At 32.0% G+C, this 18,607-nt stretch overlaps 1 long non-coding RNA gene, 2 other non-coding genes and 1 pseudogene across 4 annotated transcripts; all 4 read left to right on the top strand.

The window, feature by feature from the left end:
* LOC148554595 (protein FAR1-RELATED SEQUENCE 5-like) lies at positions 1 to 3,699 on the top strand (annotated as a pseudogene).
* Positions 3,700 to 14,163: 10,464 nt separating this feature from the next.
* Positions 14,164 to 16,157, top strand: LOC107646050 (uncharacterized). Of its 2 annotated transcripts, none has more exons than XR_001621614.3 (2): positions 14,164 to 15,249; positions 15,331 to 16,157. It is a non-coding gene; the product is annotated as an uncharacterized LOC107646050 (long non-coding RNA). The 2 variants fall into 2 exon arrangements; XR_015886045.1 differs by having other exon boundaries at positions 15,420 to 16,059.
* An 852-nt stretch (positions 16,158 to 17,009) lies between these two features.
* Positions 17,010 to 17,119, top strand: LOC148554594 (small nucleolar RNA Z107/R87). Its single transcript, XR_015888443.1, has one exon. It is a non-coding gene; the product is annotated as a small nucleolar RNA Z107/R87 (small nucleolar RNA).
* Positions 17,120 to 17,204: 85 nt separating this feature from the next.
* LOC148554593 (small nucleolar RNA R30/Z108) lies at positions 17,205 to 17,307 on the top strand. Its single transcript, XR_015888438.1, has one exon. It is a non-coding gene; the product is annotated as a small nucleolar RNA R30/Z108 (small nucleolar RNA).
* Positions 17,308 to 18,607: the final 1,300 nt, after the last annotated feature.

Genomic DNA, 18,607 nt, shown 5'->3' with positions numbered 1-18,607 from the left:
ATGGTCTCGCGCAGCTTTCCTGCCCTCGTCGTCGCTGGTGGCAGACGCAACAGGTTCTGGGAGTTAGTCCTACGTCTTCGTTTGACTCGCAGTCGTCTAGGCCCCCTTGTGCCACAATTCCTCTTGGTATGTTGCAGTTCCTCTCCATAATTTGATTTTAGTTTATCAATTCCTGCTTTAAGGTTTGATGGTCTTGATGTGGTTACTTCTAAAGATCCTTTAGTTGGGGCTTGTCGTTTCATTTTGGGAGTTGGGGATAAAGATTCTGATTCATCTGCTTCTCATATAACAACAACAACAACAACATATAAATATCATCTGTGCATTCTGCTGGTAATTTTAATCATCCAATGGGTTTTTTAAGTAATGTGTGAATTTAAAGGTTTCATAATCGGGTTTTTGATGGATGATGGATATAGAAGTTAAAGTAAAATTAGCTGATGTAATTTGTGTAAACAATTAGAAACATACTAAAAGCATTCTTGGTCTGTAGCTCACCATATATGATTCACTCGATGTATATCATAGTACAAGAGATGAAACAAACACTGACGTATGCAATATTAAAGGATTATATCAATTTTGACAGATAAATGTTATATCATTTATAACAAATCAAATTAATTTTCATATCTCATATATTCTAAACAAAGAATTTTTATTTGAAAATCATGCTAAATATACCATATATGCTTTGTCTTTGCGCTTATATTGTTAATAACATGACCCAGGATACTTAGCTCTTATGGAAGCAACTATAGTAGTATTAAATTATTTTTTTTTGTTTGATTTGTTTGTGGAGTGGGCTTCAATTTTATGCATGTTTTTTTTAATTCTTTGTCCAATCTTCCTTCAACTTTTTAAAATAAGGATGATTTTACTAATGGCAAGTGTCTAAATCTTTGTGTTTGCCTTGCAAGTTTCCCAGGAATTAAGTTGTTTTTGGCCTACACTTGCTATTGCTACATATTAAATTGCCACAAAAATTAATTTCTCATATTGCTCCTCCCCTAGTAATGTTTTTTCGATTACTATTATTCCTTTTTACAGTTAGTTTTGTTAGTTTGCTAGCATATAATTTCTTTTTCATTATTTGTTCTCACTTGATAGTTGTGTGCAAGAATATATATTCTTGCATAATATAAATTAAATGATATTTTATCAAACAATGGTATGGTCCCTTATTTTTTTAACCTTTTTTAAATAATCTATAATTTAATGAGACAATAACTACAATTTAAAATTTTGGTTGATTATCATTGAAATTTACGATGAATTTTGTTATTTATTGTGATTGCCTTTAGTTATTTATTGTCTTTTGTTTATTTCATCTCATTAGGATGCAATAGATGTTGATTCAGAATCACTCAGTTCACAAGACAACGTTCAAAATTATATAATGACTGGTGTAGAAGAGAATGTGAATTGCACTTGTGATTGCGGTGGCAGTAGTAGCAAGTGCATTTTTGAGACGGCCGATGATATTATAAACTAGACATTTAAAACATTGGATGCAACTTATAACTTGTATGTAAGTTATGTGAGGTATGTCGGGTTTGGAGTTTGCAAGGGTGATACAGCGAGTGGAAAAGATGGAACACAGCGTAGAAGGTGATTTTTTTGAAACAAGGAAGGAAAGAGAGCCGAGAAATACATCTCTAATTCAAATAAGAAGAGGGAGCATAAGCGCTGACTCGTACTGGTTGTGAGGCCATGCTTGCGGTGTAATTTGATATGAAAACTTCAACTTGGATGGTTTAAAAATTAGTTGAGAAGCACAACCACGATCTTGTCCCACAATGCTTGGTACACCTAATTCCAAACCACCGAGGGTTGACTGAGTCACAAAAAGCTCAGGTGAACACCATGCATGAGAATGGTCTTCTAACCTCTAAAATAATGGGACTAATGGTAGGCCAAGCCGGTGGTTATGCTAATGTTGGATTCACAAAGAAGGACTTGGATAACCACATTCAAAGAACTCACCGTGCAAAGCTCATTGGTGGAGATTCCAATGCGACAATAAACCATCTACTTGGAAAAGCCGATGTTGACCCCATTACCATGGCAAGGCATAGTGCTATTGATGAAAATCAGCTAGCAAATTTATTTTGGGTAGATGGCATTTGTAAGGCTGATTATCAATGCTTTGGAGATGTGCTTGTATTCGATACAACCTATCGAAAGAATAAGTACAGAAGGCCGTTGGTAATCTTCTTGAGTTGTAACCATCACCGCCAAACATGCATATTTGGCTTTGTCTTGATAGAGGACGAACAAACGGCAAGATATATGTGGTTGTTGTAAAACTTTCTAGAAGTTATACTGAACAAGTTTTCCAGTGTTGTGGTCACAGACGGTGACAAGGCAATGAAGGTAGCAATACAAGAAATGTTCCCAAACACAACTCACCGATTATGTGGTTGGCACATTTAGAAAAATGTAACAGCAATCATAAAAACCAAAGGTTTTTTCGACGAATTCAGAAAATGTTTGTATGCTCCATGGCATCTGGATGAATTTGAAGAATATTGGAAGAATATGCTAAAAAAATATGGGTTGGAAGAAAATTCTTGGGTTTTAAATGAATATGAAAAGAAGAAAAGTTGGACAAGTGCTTACTTGAGGGATAAATGTTGTGCTGGATTTAGAACAACATCAAGGTGTGAGGCAATAAACAACTTCATCAAGAGGTTTATTGGCATTCGTCAAAGTCTTCTAGAGTTGGTCCAAAATATTTAACATGCTCTTAGGAACTATAGACACAATGAATTAATTTCTCAAGTTAAGACGATGTATAGGGAGCCTGTTCTAACTACTAGGTTAGAAGCATTGGAACTTTGTGCTGCAAATTTTTACACAAGGGAGATTCATGGAAAAGTAAAAACAGAGATTCAAGGAGTGGTCGCATTAGATATAATTAAGGAGGAAAACATATCAACTATTGTTGTGTTAAAAATTAAGGAGTGTGAAAGGATGCAACATATATACAACGTACTTTATGACCACAATACTAAGAATATGGAGGGTGAATGTAGTCGGTGGAGTAGTGAAGGCATTCCTTGCAGCCACATGTTTTATGCCATGAAAAGGGTAGGTTTACAAAAGATTCCAAAAAGTCTTCTTTTGAAAAGATAGTCCAAGGATGCCAAGAAGTATCTGGACGAAAGTTCTATTAGAGGCACTGTGCAAGACAGAGAAAGAGAATTTTTAATGCGCTATGGCGCATTATTAATGGAAACTATGTGGATGGTATTCTTAAGAGTTCAAGATAGTCCTTCTTTCCATGACACTATGAATGAAGTTTGTCGGTTGACCAAAACACTAGAGCAAAAATCTTACTTGAAAAGACAAACAAGAGATTCTCCCATACTGAACTTTGTTGGTGACCTTTCAGTGGTCAAGACAAAAGGTGCACCCAAGGGAAGAAAAGAGAAAGGTAAACGGAGGTGCACTAAATGCAAGAGCACTGGTCATGTGAAGAAGAAATTTCCTGTGAGGAATGACGATGATGATTCGGGTGATAAGACTAGTAGTGGCACGCAAGCTAGCTTTGGTACAAAAAAGGTCAGTAAGATACAATATTGCAGTAGGGGTTATTTGAATAAAAATAAACTGGTAAATTCTATGTTGTAGTTATACTTGATAGCAACACACTACTCTCATATTTCATTAATCAAGACATGTGTTGGGTTTTAATATGTGCCACAATGTTAGAAATAAAACGGCATGGGCATAAAAAATAATGTATAAATCATTATAAATAAAAAGATCAACACGTATCTAAATAGTCCAAAAAAAATAATGTATAAATCATTATAAATAAAAAGATCAACATATATCTAAATAGTCCAAAATATAAAAATAAATTATTCTTCAAACAAAATTAAAATGGCCTAATTCAATTCATAACTATTTTAACTAAATAAATGTGTTATTGAAAGACACGATACGATTGACAAAGTTCTAATAAGAAGCATCATAAAATCCTAAGTTTGAAGGACAGATTGCTGCATCTTTTTATTCCAATCAGTAACAGGGAACTCCTTTATCATATCCCGCTTCGGGTTGTGCTCGTCATACACCAAATCCATAGCCAATCGCATCCTTGAGTAATCATTGACAACCTAACAAACATTAATAATGATATTAGATAATGGAATAAACTTAACTTCATTAACAATGGCATTTTTCTTACCCATGTCTTATCGGGTCTCCAATAGTGGTTGAGGACCATCCATTGAGTGACCCAATTACCACAGTCATTCTTTCGCCACAATTCAAGGCACACAATAACAAAGCAATATAATAAAAGGACAAACAGCCAAAAAATTGAATCTGTACTTTAAAAATTCGTATTTTAAACTTACGATTTGGCAATTGTTGCGAGACAACTAGCTCATTGAATTTATACTTAGAAAATTGAAGGTTTCTAAACAAAGGTGTTTCTTGGAAGTTATTGTCAGGTAAAAACTTCTCAAGGTAATTTAACACATCGTCAATGACACGCTTACGCTCTGTCATCAATATGCAACATTTAAACGAGTCCATATATCTCACGGTCTCAGGAAGCAAATCAACCACAATCAGAAACCAATGGACATTAAGGTAAATTGGCACAAAAATCTACAACAACATTCAGAAGATAATTTTTAATAAAAACAGCAATGAAATATTACTATACTAATTAATTGAATGTTGACCGAAATTAACGAACCTTGTGTAAGCCGCCGAGGTCTCCCATGAAGTTATCCTGATGTATTTCATTGTGCCGGAACAATTCTGTTTTGGGTTTAAAACAATTTGCTACATTGAATATTGAACTAAGTGAATATTATTATTATATTTCTAGTATATCTAGGAAGATATATTAATATTGAAAACTAAATTTCGAACTACTAATAAACTTATGGAGAATGTCGGTGGCAAATACCATTGGTTGCCATATTTGTTTTCACTTGGCTCAAATGGCTCTTTGGCGAGCATCAAACAAACTAAGATAAGGACCTATGAATTACAGACAATCATGGTTATGCTGCACTAATCCAAAATTTATAATTTTGTAAGCATAATAAATAAATACTATAGAAATACTCTTACATCACCAATTATTGTCTTGCCGGGCATAATAGTTAGAAGAGTCTTGCGTGTGCCATGATAATGATCGTTTGGAACAAGCACTTCTCTAAAATTATAAAATTAGAGTATTATACTATGGTATTAGAAAAGGTTAAAAAAATAATTACGTGACAAATTAGCAATTAAAATGAGAAATAAACTAATTTTACTTACTCTGGATCCAAATTGTTTCCAAAGATGTAAGTAGCAATAGCCAGTTCTTTATAAAAAAATTTCATCTCTTTAGTTAGCCAAAATAAAAGGTCCAAACACCATAAAAATAATGTCAACATTAATTATTTAATCAAAATATACACAAAAAATTATACATAATACTTTTTTAGTGCATAAAAAATAAAAAATTTTGTTAATACTAATGTTATCCGAAAAAACGAAACTTACACGTGACATGTCATCCCCGTCCATTTTAGATTGTAATTGTTATAGTAAAACCATGGACGACATGGAAGAAGTTTATCCCCAAAATACAATTCTTTCTGCAAATCCAAAAAATATAACAATTATTTTAAGCATTGCTAGACTTTATTTACTAAAGGTAATATTAGATTTATAATAGGGAGAGAGATATTGTCTTTTACTATCACCAACTTAATCAGTTAGGAGTAAATAATAAGTAGGGCAGAGAGATTGTCTTTGAGTGTAGGTTAAAGTAAAAAATATTACAAATGTAGTGGTGTAAAAAATTAGACAAATAAATTTTAGTATTGGTTAAATTTTGGTGAAACACAATTCAGTGGGATTATTACGGACTTTACTCGGACATGGTCTAACATCTTCCTGCTGAGAGCATGAGATTGACACTGTCATCATGTAGTGTGCGAGATGTCTTGCAACTGTCGCGCGTGCTGTAGTGAAATTTTGGGGTTGCTTACAAAAGGAGAGACTGGGGTTCTTTATGGGTGAAATTATATTCCAAACTCTTCAGAATTTTGCATGCTTAATCTCAGAAAGTGCTTTTTTTTAATAAATAAAACTTTACTTGCACAAAATGGTAATAAGAGATAACAGTTCAACAAACATATACATCAACATCATATCAAGATCTATACAAGCTTACAAAATCATAGAACAGAGGAAAGCAATATTCAAAAACAAGATCATTGACACAAAAAAAAAGAAGCATAACGTAAGACAACATAAAATCCACTATAATCATAAAGACTTCCCATATTTCACGTTTTCAATTCATATTTTAAATCGCTAATCACTGGTGTGCGAAATTAGAACTTGCACAACTTCATCGGCAAGTGCACTGGGTCGTCCAAGTAATACCTTAGGTGAGTGAGGGTCGATCCTACGAGGATTGTTGGATTGAGCAAGCAATAGTTATCTTGCCGGTCTTAGTCAGGCGAAATAGAAAAAGAGTGGTTGTTGTTGAATTCGCATAAACAAATTAAATAAGAAAATAGTAAAGAATTGGTGTAGAAACAATAATGAGAAACAGTTAAGGCTTTGGAGGTGCTTATCTTTCCGGATTAATATCTCTTACAGACTACTTTAACAAAGAATATGATTCATTCTATGGCAAAACTGTAAGTGATTAAACCCCAATTCTTTGGACCTTTTAATCTCCTCTGATTCTCATCAAAAGCCAGGGTCAGTGGTCATTCGAATTGAATGAGGGTGAAGCTCAACGCAATTCAATCTCTCTTGATCCTACTTAAAGTGCCACAGACAAGGTCAGATCTTTCAGATCAGAGAATGAAGCCCAGTATTCTAGTTTTAACGCCACAAAAACCTCAATCACCTAAAGCTAACCAGATTTTATATCACTTATCTAATTAGCCCATGCAATTTACAGTTTAGGAGATGTATTCTCAAGCTGTAGTTCAATACGATCCGGTCAGGGACTCGCAAGAACTCATGTAGAAAAAGGGGTCATACTTCCGTTCTACCCCAGATTCATTTAAATGAAGAACGATAATACATCATAGAATGAAATCAAACATATACTAAAATAGAAATGTAATAATATTAATTCATAGGAATAAGCAGAGCTCCTAACCTTAACCAAGGGGTTTAGTTACTCATGCTTTACAGAGAAAACAAAATAAAACTAAGAGTATCTGTCTGTGTATGGATTGATCTCCGTAGACCTAGGTGATCTCCTCTTTAAATAGTAAAATACTAACCCTAAAAGATATTAATTTAAATTTAAAAAGTACAAAGATAAGACTAGGTAAGCTAAGGAGTGCTAAAATCCAATTTGGGCCCACTTTGGTCATGTGCTTCGGTCAAGCCTGGCATTCAACTTGGGATATGGGCATTGAACGCCTATTAGGGGGTGAGCTCACTGTCTTATGCTCCCCAGTTTTGGCAATTATTCTAGAAGAGAAGTATAGACTATTATATATTGCTGGAAAGCTCTAGAAGTTATCTTTCTAACGTCATTGAGACCGTATCAATTGGACCTCTGTAGCTCAAGTTATGCTCGTTGAAATACACAGAGGTCAGGATTGACAGCATCTGCTATCCTTTCTTCGTCTCTGAACAAGATTATGCCAAATTCGCCCAAAATTCACCTAAAATCATAAAAATAACATAAAAACTCAAAGTAGCATCTAAAAGATGAATTTTATACTAAAAAATACTAAAACTTAATAAAATATAATTAAAAACACTATAAAAATGCTATGAAAAGGGTATAAAATGCTCACGCATCAATCACCTCTTTAATAATAACCCAACGAGAACCCCTAAATATTAGCTAGTTATCCAAAAAAATTGCCTCCGTACGCACTTAAAGAAATTGCCCCTAAAGAAATTTGAAGATAAAAAATTATGCATTTAATTAAAAAAAAGTTTATAACTAAATTTTTAATAGTTGTTATTTAAAAAAAACATAAAATCTTAACTTCGGAGACCGGTAGTCCACACTTTTTTCCCTTACACCTCGGAATCCTCTTCTTCGTTACTGGTTCGTCATCCAAACACATTGCGGAGTTAGCGTTAAGTAAGCATTTTAAAGTATCCGACAGTGGTGTAACAGCTGGAGTGGAGCAGTATTCGAAAGCTTTACACCGTGACTCCTATTTTTTGACGAAGAACCAATCGTTTTCACAAACTCTGGCAAAACTATTGTTATCACATGCACAACAACTTCGCGTATCATCGTCGACAGTGTCTCAGCAACATCCTTTCCAAGTTTCAAGATGCCATAAAATATAGACATGTGTTACTAAATAATAAGATAACATAACAAATATAAACATTATAAAAGATAACTAAAAACGTGTTAAAAAAGTATGCTAAGAACGTAAGGCATTTTCGGCTATCATAACCAAAAAATAGATTACCTTCTCGTCCAAGGTAAAAAAGTCTATGTTAGTATATATATTTATAATAAAAATTATAACTTATAATTTTAAATAAAGTATTTTTTTATTCAAAATTTACACCCAAAATATCTTTTTAATTTATTATTTTTAGAAAATTATGAAAAGAACTCAATTCTATTATAATGTACTAATTATGTGTATCACCGTAAAATTTTATAATCAAGTTTAATTGTACAAGGTTAATAATAAAGAAACAATTCACACTATCTAACAACAATATCAAAATTAAATCTTTACAACAAAAGGCGACAAATTTAAGTTGAAAACATGTATAAATAATTATAATAACGAATAAATAATAATAATAATAATAATAATAATAATAATAATAATAATAATATATTTTATATTCATCATAAAGTGAGCTATAATTTACGTATGCATTTCAAGTTTTAAAAAAAATCATTTTTATAAATATTATAATAATTAATCTTTTTTAATAATTTTTATATTAAAATTATTTTTAATAATTAATATTCCTAATTGTCTTTTAGAATAATTTTTCTAAATTAAATCTTACAAAATTTTTTAATTCAGTAATAAAAATGGATAGAAGCTCCTTCGATCATGCATTAGAGAAATAAAAATCTATCTACCTATGCTAGTTAAATAGTTATACTTTAAATATATACTGATGTCATTAAAGTATAATCTAGAGGATGCTAATAAGTAAAAATCATAATTTTAGAAACCAAAAGCGAACCTATTATTATTTTTTAAAAGAATTTAATATTATAACTATTAATAAACTCTCATATTTTTTAATTTTATTTTTATTTTCTATATATATTAATTTTTTTTGTAAAAAAATAAATCTATGGAATGGTTTTTTTTATTCATTTTCTTTTTTAAATATATTTTTTTCTAATTTTCTATCATACTCAAGAGACAAATATATCTTTAGAACATCGATAAAATGGCCTTTTTAGATTGGTATCCATCATAGACCAACGAAGAACTAGTCGCATCCTACAACCATACCGATCCTTTTAGAGTCTGGATCTTATCCGATCCGATGACAGTGCGAATCGGATAATAGCCTCCATTGTCTTCATGAACGCTTCTGTTAGAGAATGTGATTCCATATTTGATTTGATTGCACAGAGAGAAAAAATTAATGTAGTTGAGTATCCAGAGTTTATATTTTCTTGAAAGAACCTTCATATAATTGTTCTTAGTAAGACAGAGACTGCATAGGCTAGAACTATTTTGTTTTCTCCTTTTCTTACTTTAACTTTATTTTATGTCATAAAAAAGATATTAATTTTCTTTTAATACGATTAAGTTCACATTAATATATAAGTTCAAATTATAGTTCAAAATCCGCCCCCAACATCATAACCTTAACATATCAAACTGTTAACGAACTAAATTCAAATTGACTAACGCTCTGTCTTAACTCAGTTACAAATCTATAAACGAATCATATTCATGATGTCACTATATTAATTCAACAATAGTTTATCATAATTTTATTTTAATACTTGATTAAATTTGCATTAAATTGCTAGTATTTTATTTTAAATTTGCTCCTAATTAAAAGTATTATCTAAATTTTTTAACATTATAATATTATACCACAATTAGCATAAATAATAATATTAAGCAAAAATAATAATAAATTAAAGAAATTATTTTTCTTCTACAACTTGAATTAATAGTTGGCCTAACTAATTTTTTTATTTTTTAAACAAATTAAAAAGGTATTTCCAATAACCTTTTTACCTAAATGAAAGTATTTTATAATACACTATTAATATTTTGTAAAATAATATAATATTATAACTATTTATAATATCTCAGATTTTTTTATCTTTATTTTTGAGTAAACTACTATTTCTACCAACGAAAGTTGAAAACACTGACATATCTACCCATAAAAGAAGGAAATTACCATTTGTATCCATGAAATATGAGTTTCGCACAATAAAATTATCCAAACACTAAAAAATCATCTAAAATTCCTAAATTACCCTTATCTTCACCACCACTTTTCTAATCTCAAATCCCACCACACAAACTCTTCTTCACCACCACTCTCATCCCAACTACCACCATCACTGCCGCCATCCAAAATCCACAATCTTCCCAGACGACCTCCCTCCACGCAGTCTCCGCTCTCTTGGCCTTCCCTTCCTCCTCCCTCTGCGAGCAATCATCCAATCGTGCACTGTCGTCACCGCTGTAGCCGCAGCCGTAACCATCTCCCCGCGCCTTCAGCTGCGCGCCCTAGAACTCTTTGTCGGCATGTCCCTCGACCGCCTCCCCTCCTCCAAACCCTCATCGACCTCCTCCACCGCCGACGACGACGGACCTCCAGTGTAGTGCTCCCTCATGGCGGCCATAAAACGCTCCTAGGAGAACCAACGGTGCCACCCGGATACCTTCCACTTGATACAAATCCACAATCTCCAAAACCCTAAGTTCAATCAAGGAATGGCATCATTTCTGAAATTTGAGCTCAAACACTTCGTTCTTTCAATCTTCAGCCTCCTAACCCTCTGCTTTCTTGTAAAATCTTTTCAAGAACGCGCTACCTGCCCCCTATCTTCCTCTGCAATCTTGACTCGGTGGTGGTAGTGGTAGAGGTGGAGGGAAGGCTAGGTTGGTTGGGATGGCGGAGAAGTGTGATGCATATTCGAAGTTGTTGAATTTCTTCCCAAATAGGAAACAGATTGGGATCTGTATCCTATGACCGTCACATATGCTACCCCTTCAATGGAAAGAATCTACCCTAAATCCAGGTGCGTCTCTTTCTTTTCTTGGAGTTACAACAAGACATGGTTAAAGTTTGTACTTGTTTTGTGTTTGGTTGAAATAATCCGACAAGAAACGTAGGGAGATACAGAGCAAGGGAAGACTAGAGGCGTTGGATTAGTGTCGTTGTTTCTGGAATGTTCGTCAGAGGCACGGGAGGCATTTTGAGTGATGGTGGTAGTTAGGGTTTAGGGTTGTAGTGAGGAAGAGTTTCGGTGGTGGTAATGTTTGGGATTGGAAAAGTGGTAGTGTGGAGTAAGAGAAGAAGTTAGAGATGGGTTATATTAGAGGATAATTTGAGAATTTCAAATAATTTGTTTGGATTTGGATAGTTTTGTTAGCAAAAGTTTATGTTTCATGGGTACAAATAGTAATTTCCTTCTTCAATGGATAGATATGTCAGCGTTTTCAACTTTCGTGGATACAAATAGTAGTTTACTCTTTATTTTTTATAACTAGTAACCTTTTTTGTAAGAACACAAATATATCCTTAATTTATTTTTTATTCATTTCTTTTTTGTAAACATATTTTAGTTGTTAATTTTTTATCGTATTCAACATGATGGTCTGATGTACATTCAATCTAATCAAGCTATTTTCATTGGTTGTCGTTACAAAAATAATTCTAATGTATAAATTTGGAGCTAGAGTTAGGGTGTTTTTTTCGAGGGATCTAATTGAATTTTTAAATTTTTAGGGATTTAAATGTCTGCGAAACAAAAAGTCGGGGATATTTTTATCTTTTTTTCAAAATATTTAAGCATGATTCAGTTCATATTAGGTAAATTGATCAAATCAATCGGGTCTGATAATTATAATGTGAAAATTTGAGTTTATTATTGTTGCTATAATAAATCGATTTGTTTTGATTTATTAAAAAATAAATTATTAATCAATTTAATAAAGACATCTAATAATAACATGACACATGTAAATGTTTAAAAAAAATACATTTTTAATGTCTTGATTAAAGTGCTCCCTATAATTATATATATTAGAGTTAAACCCGAAAATGGTCCCTGAGATTGACGTCGTACACTAAAATCGTCCCTGAGATTTCAATTGTATTAAATACGTCCCTGAGATTGACAAAAAATGCACTACATTAGTCCATAACCCATTTTCCATTAACGACGTGATAACATGGCTTGATGACATGGCATGTTAGTGACACATGCCACTCCATAATTTGGCCATGTGTAATAGTATGATGATGTGTTGACAAGTGACACGTGACATGTTGACGTGGATGGTTGTGACATGTGTCACAATGCTATTTGACCACATGTCTGTTTGTGCCACGTGTTGTAACAGTATTCGTCCACGTGTCATCCATTATGTCATCATTGTAGATGCTCTAAATTAGTCCCTCACTTTGCCTTAAGTGACTCATTTTAGTCCTTGAAATTGAATGTCGTGCACCAAACTAGTCCTTTCACCAGTTTTTTCTCATTTTTTTTAAAATTTAAAATTTTCAATATTTTAGATGCATTAATTTCAATTCTATTTTTTCATAGTTAGTTTAAATACAAGTGTTTTTATAAAAACTTTTAAAATTTTAGTTTTAATTATATAATTTTTTTATAATAATTTAACATTGGTAAATTTTGAAATATATAAGTATGTTATTATAAAAAAGAAATTATATGATTGATTAGACACATTTTTTCATTAAAAAAATGTGTTTTTAATAAGAAATCAAGAACTAACATACACATTTTTTTCGATTCTTACGAAATATACGTTTTCAGTGTGTGTAAATGGGTTAGATCGAAGGCATTTTAAGCACCCTCACTACAATCTCCGATCTCTTCAGTCTAGACGAAAGAGGTCATAGATGGTAGTGGGGGTGTTTGAAATATCTTCATGTCAACTCTAAGACAGCGATTCAAGGTATCCGCAAAAAAAAAATATTTTATAAAAGCACTTGTATTTAAATAACATGTGAAATAGAATTGAAATTAATGAATTTAAAGATATTGATAATTTTGAATTTATAGAAAAAAAAAAGGAGAAAAAACTAGTGAAGGGACTAGTTAGGTGCACGACATTCAATTTTAAGGACTAAAATAAGTCACTTAACACAAAGTGATGGACTAATTTAGTGCATCTACAACCATGACATAATGGATGATACGTAGACGAATACTATTGTGACACGTGACGTAACTATTCACGTCAGCATGCCACGCATCACTGGCCAACACATCATCATATCATTATACGTAGCTAAATCATGGAGTGACATGTATCACTAATACACTACATCATCAAACCATATCATCACGCCGTTAATAGAGAATGGGTCCAGAATTAACGTGGTATATTTTTGTCCATTTTGGAGTTTAACTCATATATATCACCGTTCGGGTAATTGTTGAGGACAAGATTGTGAAATATACAAATTACTCTCTTTTATTCATATCTCTGTATACTAAGTTCTCTGTCCTTTTTCTCCCAATTATGAAAACTCAACCGGTAATCTATCCGCTCAAGGTGTTGTATCAAAGCTAGTGGCTTAAGGTTTGACTTCTAAGGTCCCACGTTTGAATACGTTACTACCAGACTATCATCAGTTAATCTACTCTTACAAATGAATATTAGTTGCATTTCATTCTGGAGATTATTACTAATTAACCACTTAACATTAATTTAATTTCCGAAATTCTTAACAGCAGTTGTCACGTTACTAAAATATTCAATCTTGGTTAGCCAGGATGATTGGGCAAATAAAGTTAAGTCAAAGAAACGACGATGTCTATTCAATTGGTCAATATAAGCCGCCACTACCCCAGTGAGTTTAACTTCTTGTTCAAGTTAATTTCTTGCTCCCCACACTACCGCGCGCCAAGAGTTCCGATCCACATAAAACAATATATTTTTCTCGAAAAATATATATTCGTCCAAAACCATGTTTGCACCACAAAAATTAGCAATAGCTACTCTGTGCTCCATTATTCATGATTCAAAAAATATAGTCCACAAATTAAAATGCTTTCTATTAACTTAGAATGTGATAAGCTTAGTCACCAAAAAAAAAAAAAAAGAATGTGATCAGCTCCGCCTTTGAGGACACTCTTCATATGAATTATTCTTTCTAAATGAAGAAGAATAATAATGCTTTGTGCAGGATCTTATAATTTATTTTTCTTCCTCACTTGAATATTGTTAATATATCTATATATCATTGATATTGATGAGTTGCTTTTGTTTGCACCTAACATTGTTGTTTCATATTGCTTTCAAAGGGTTTGCACTTTGCACATTGCTGAAACAAAGCTACTTAGATTCTCTGAAACTTGTTCAAGATTGAAACTCTTCTAACTTCACCCATTAGTTGCATCGTCAACACTTAATTCGAACGTGTTATTTTTTCCTACCTACGTTTTGATTTGATTATGTTATTATTTAGAATTAAACCATCCGTTCTGTTATGGTAATTGCACGGGTTGTCCCCGTCTCTAACATTTTATTAATAATTTGATGCGGGTGATGAAGTCAATGATGACTGAGAAAGTTCAGATTGCCGACATCAGTTGATAATCTTGTTCAAGCTATGATTTAAATATCTAAATTGTCTGAGACTTTCACACCGATTTCTGAGCTGAAAATTGATATGATTTAAATTAAATAAAATTATGTTATCTTTAGGAGTTTATTTATTTTCTATGTGTTTGGATAAAAAAAATTTAATAAAAATATCCTTTTTTAAAATTTTAGTATATTTTTTTAAGTGAAAGTAAATTCACTAAAAAAATCAGAAATTTTTGTTTTAAAACAACTACGATTATTTATTTATTTATTTTACTTAAAAAATGTTTTATCATGATAAATGAAAAAAAAATTATATTATTGTATCCAAATCTAATTAATAAATAAAAAAATATTAAATAAAATGAACAGCCACTCATACTTACACACAGAAACATTGATGAATTTCCAACCACCTACCTGGCCGACACAATATTATACTACTATTTCAGTGAACACCATAACTGCTTAGAGAGGCCTCAAGGTGAGTTATGTTGTATTATTTCTATTTTCTCTTCTTTCTCCTCTTAGTTTAGTTTGTTAATTAGTTGCCATCACGTTGAAGCACCCTTTCCCCTCATTTCCGGGCTTCTGCCTGAAGCTCTCCTATGCTCTGCTCTCCATGGCTCAATTAATTGGAAGCTTCCTGTGCAGGTTAGGTATTCATGCTCTTCACATCTTGTACATGTATGGAATCTATCCTCGTTGTTAGTACGGTATTGTGCTTAAAGCCTTAAACCTAATCCTATTCGCTCTTTTTGACAATTACCTTAGCTACTGGATTAAGTCATTGCTAATTTGCTTGCTACTAATTCAATTTCTATTTTTAATTTGCTTGAGAGAATGATTGGAAATTTGGAATGGAATATTAGGTTCATTTCATTGCGTAGTACGGGTTATATACAAATAAAACATAAAAAAGGACACAGGAAAAGCTATACAAATTGCTGAAGTTGAGGGTGCTAAATAATAAAATTGAGGTGATGGCGGTGAAAGTGGAGATGAAGAGTATGAACAAGTACTTGTGGTTGATGATAGCACTCAAGCTATCCATGACTTTGAGGAAAGCAAAACAGAGGAACTTAACTTTATAAGTTTATATTAAATGGTCGGTAAACATTTAGAGACTAGCTAGGGTAGATATTATTTTTTTGCTTCAATAGATATGATTTTTACTTAGCAGTGGGGGCTTATGGTGGTGTATGTTCACTCTTTGAATTTTCCATTTCGGTATTAATTAGTAGACGGATATGGATTTGATTTCGTTTCTTCAAGAAGATATTGAACTTAACTATGTAATTACTTCAGAATTTTTAAGCATTTGCTGTACATGCTCAGTGTATACTTTGATATTTAAGAATTTGATCATATACATCAGTATGACTTTCTTTTTATTTTAAAATGTATGACTTATTTTCTTAAACTTTAAAAATAAATAAAGATTAAGAGAACAATTTAGTATTTCCAAAATTTTTACATGTTTTATTTTTAATCCCCCTGTTCAAATAATATATTTGTGCTAATCTTTAAATTAATATTATCTCTTAATTTGAGTTAGAAACGAAATATCAAAACTAAATAGGTTTAATTACTCTATTGGTTCATATAGTTTTGCAAAATTTTTAATTAAGTCTCTATACTTTTTTTTTTTAATTGAGTTCTTGTACCATTTTTTTTAATTGAGTCCTTATATTTTTTTTTTCTTTTTAATTGGATTTCTGTACCAATTCTTTTTTTTAATTGGATTTCTATATAATTAAACCAATTACTGTTAAGAGAGACTTAATTAAAAAAAAATTGGTATAAAAATTTAATTAAAAAAAATTTAAAAATTTAATTAAAAATTTTACAAAATTATATGAACTAACAGAATAATTAAACCAATTAAATATATATAGAAAGTAAAACTATATTTTTAGCAAGGAACAAAATCAAAACTCCCAAGTCCCAACATTAATTTATAAGGGAAAGGGTCAAAGGGGAAAAACGGAAAACCTAGTTAAGCACTTGACTTGAGGCAAGGAAACGACGGCGTTTAGTATTCTCTATTCTGTGTACAATAACCCTAATTGCATCCTATAAATTCAGACTCTTGTCATCTCTCATCACCGTCCTCATGTGATAGCACTCGGCACAGGTTCCTTTCAACAATTTCTTGTTGATTACCGATTCATGATTCTAGTGTTTTTTCATCTTTGAAAACATATTTTCTCTTTCGTTTTTTTTAATATAAGATGTTTGTGAGATCACGGTGATGACTCCATGAAATTCAAGCTCAACAGACCGGAATGCAGTGCTTTCTCTCTTTCTTGAGATTGCTTTGCGTGTCGACCACCCCGCTGACCTGAGTGATCTCTTACGCTTCTTCGTCCTCTTTTCTTTACTTTTATTTTAAGCATTTTCTTTCAATTTTGTTTTTCATTTTGAAACGGGGGAAGGAGTTTTGACAATGAGGATATAAAAGCTCCCTCTTCTGAAATCTTTAGTTGAGGAACATTGCTGGCAGAATCGAACCATAAAAACCTTTGCCATCACTGAGTTATCTCCTTTCCCCTCTTTTACAAGTTTTCTGCTCTATTGTCTTCTTCTGCTCTTTCATTTTTCCTGTTATCACTGTGTTTTTTTTTTTAACTACAAGTTTTAAAAGTGTTCAAAGTACATTATGTACATAAAATCGATTTCACTTTTAATTTCTCTACTAATATTGATCTAGCAAATCTATAATATGGTTTAGAGGGAGGAGATAAAAGTAGTGATTTAACCGATAACTGCACCTAAGATTGACGAGGATGAGAAATTGAGAATTTCATTCTAGCATCTGAATCTGAATTAGAAGCAGCGAAATGTAGTGTTTTCTCTTTCTCTTAAGATTTCTTTGCGTGTCAATCACCCTGCAAACCTGACTGATCTCTTAAGCCTATTCTTTCAGTTTGTTTTTGTAATTTTGAAATGGTTGAAATTGGAAAAGAAGTTTGACAATGAAGACGCAAAGCTATCTCTTCTGAAATCTTTATTGCTCGTTTTTTGCAGCATTATTATTAAACTCTCTTTGATTGGTTTATTGGATCACCCACCCATCCAATTTATGCTATTTATTTTGATTGAATTCTGCATCTAAAATTGATTGAATAATTATCAATGAGATTCGTAAAATTGGGAAATAGTGTTGATAACTTCGCCGATTAGTTCGAAGTTTAAATCATCTTTGAACCTCGTAGTAATACTTGCAACTGCAAACTAACCACTGAAAACGGTGGAGATTAATGTCACACTAGCATTTCTTTTGCAAGGCTTAATGGGCTTTGTGGCTAATAACGTAGCTCATTTGGGCTAATAAATATTACTGGACCCTACATGTGCGCCAAAGACACCAAGCCACTTACAATATTAATTAATGGAAAAAAAAAGTGCAAAAGCCTGTCTGATAGAAAATGAAGTTTTTAACTTAAATTTTAATGTATTCAAAATTCATTATAGACATAAAGTTGTTCTCACTTTTCACTTCCTTACCAAAAGTAAAATCAATAATAATATTAATAACAAGATTAAGAGGGAAGAGGTAGGAACAGGGAAGTTGAATTGAAGCACAAACAACATGCAAAGGTCCTATTCAACCAAAACATTTTTAACTTTCTTAACATGAATTAAGTGACCAATCCTGAGTTCATCATTCAAGTCATAATCAGTAAATTTAAGAGACTATATCATATCAAAATAATAGTAAACAATATTGAATAAAATTTGATTTAAATGCTTGTTTATCTTTAACAAGCATGGCCGATCAAATGATCTTGTCTTCTCGAAGTATATCATAATCCCTAAATCGAGTTTCTTAAACACTA

This window comes from Arachis ipaensis, chromosome B6, assembly GCF_059453495.1.
Source record: "Arachis ipaensis isolate K30076 ecotype BB chromosome B6, ASM5945349v1, whole genome shotgun sequence".
NCBI lineage: Eukaryota > Viridiplantae > Streptophyta > Magnoliopsida > Fabales > Fabaceae > Arachis > Arachis ipaensis.
Note: the sequence above shows the minus strand (reverse complement) of the source record. Positions and strands in the feature narration are given on the sequence as shown.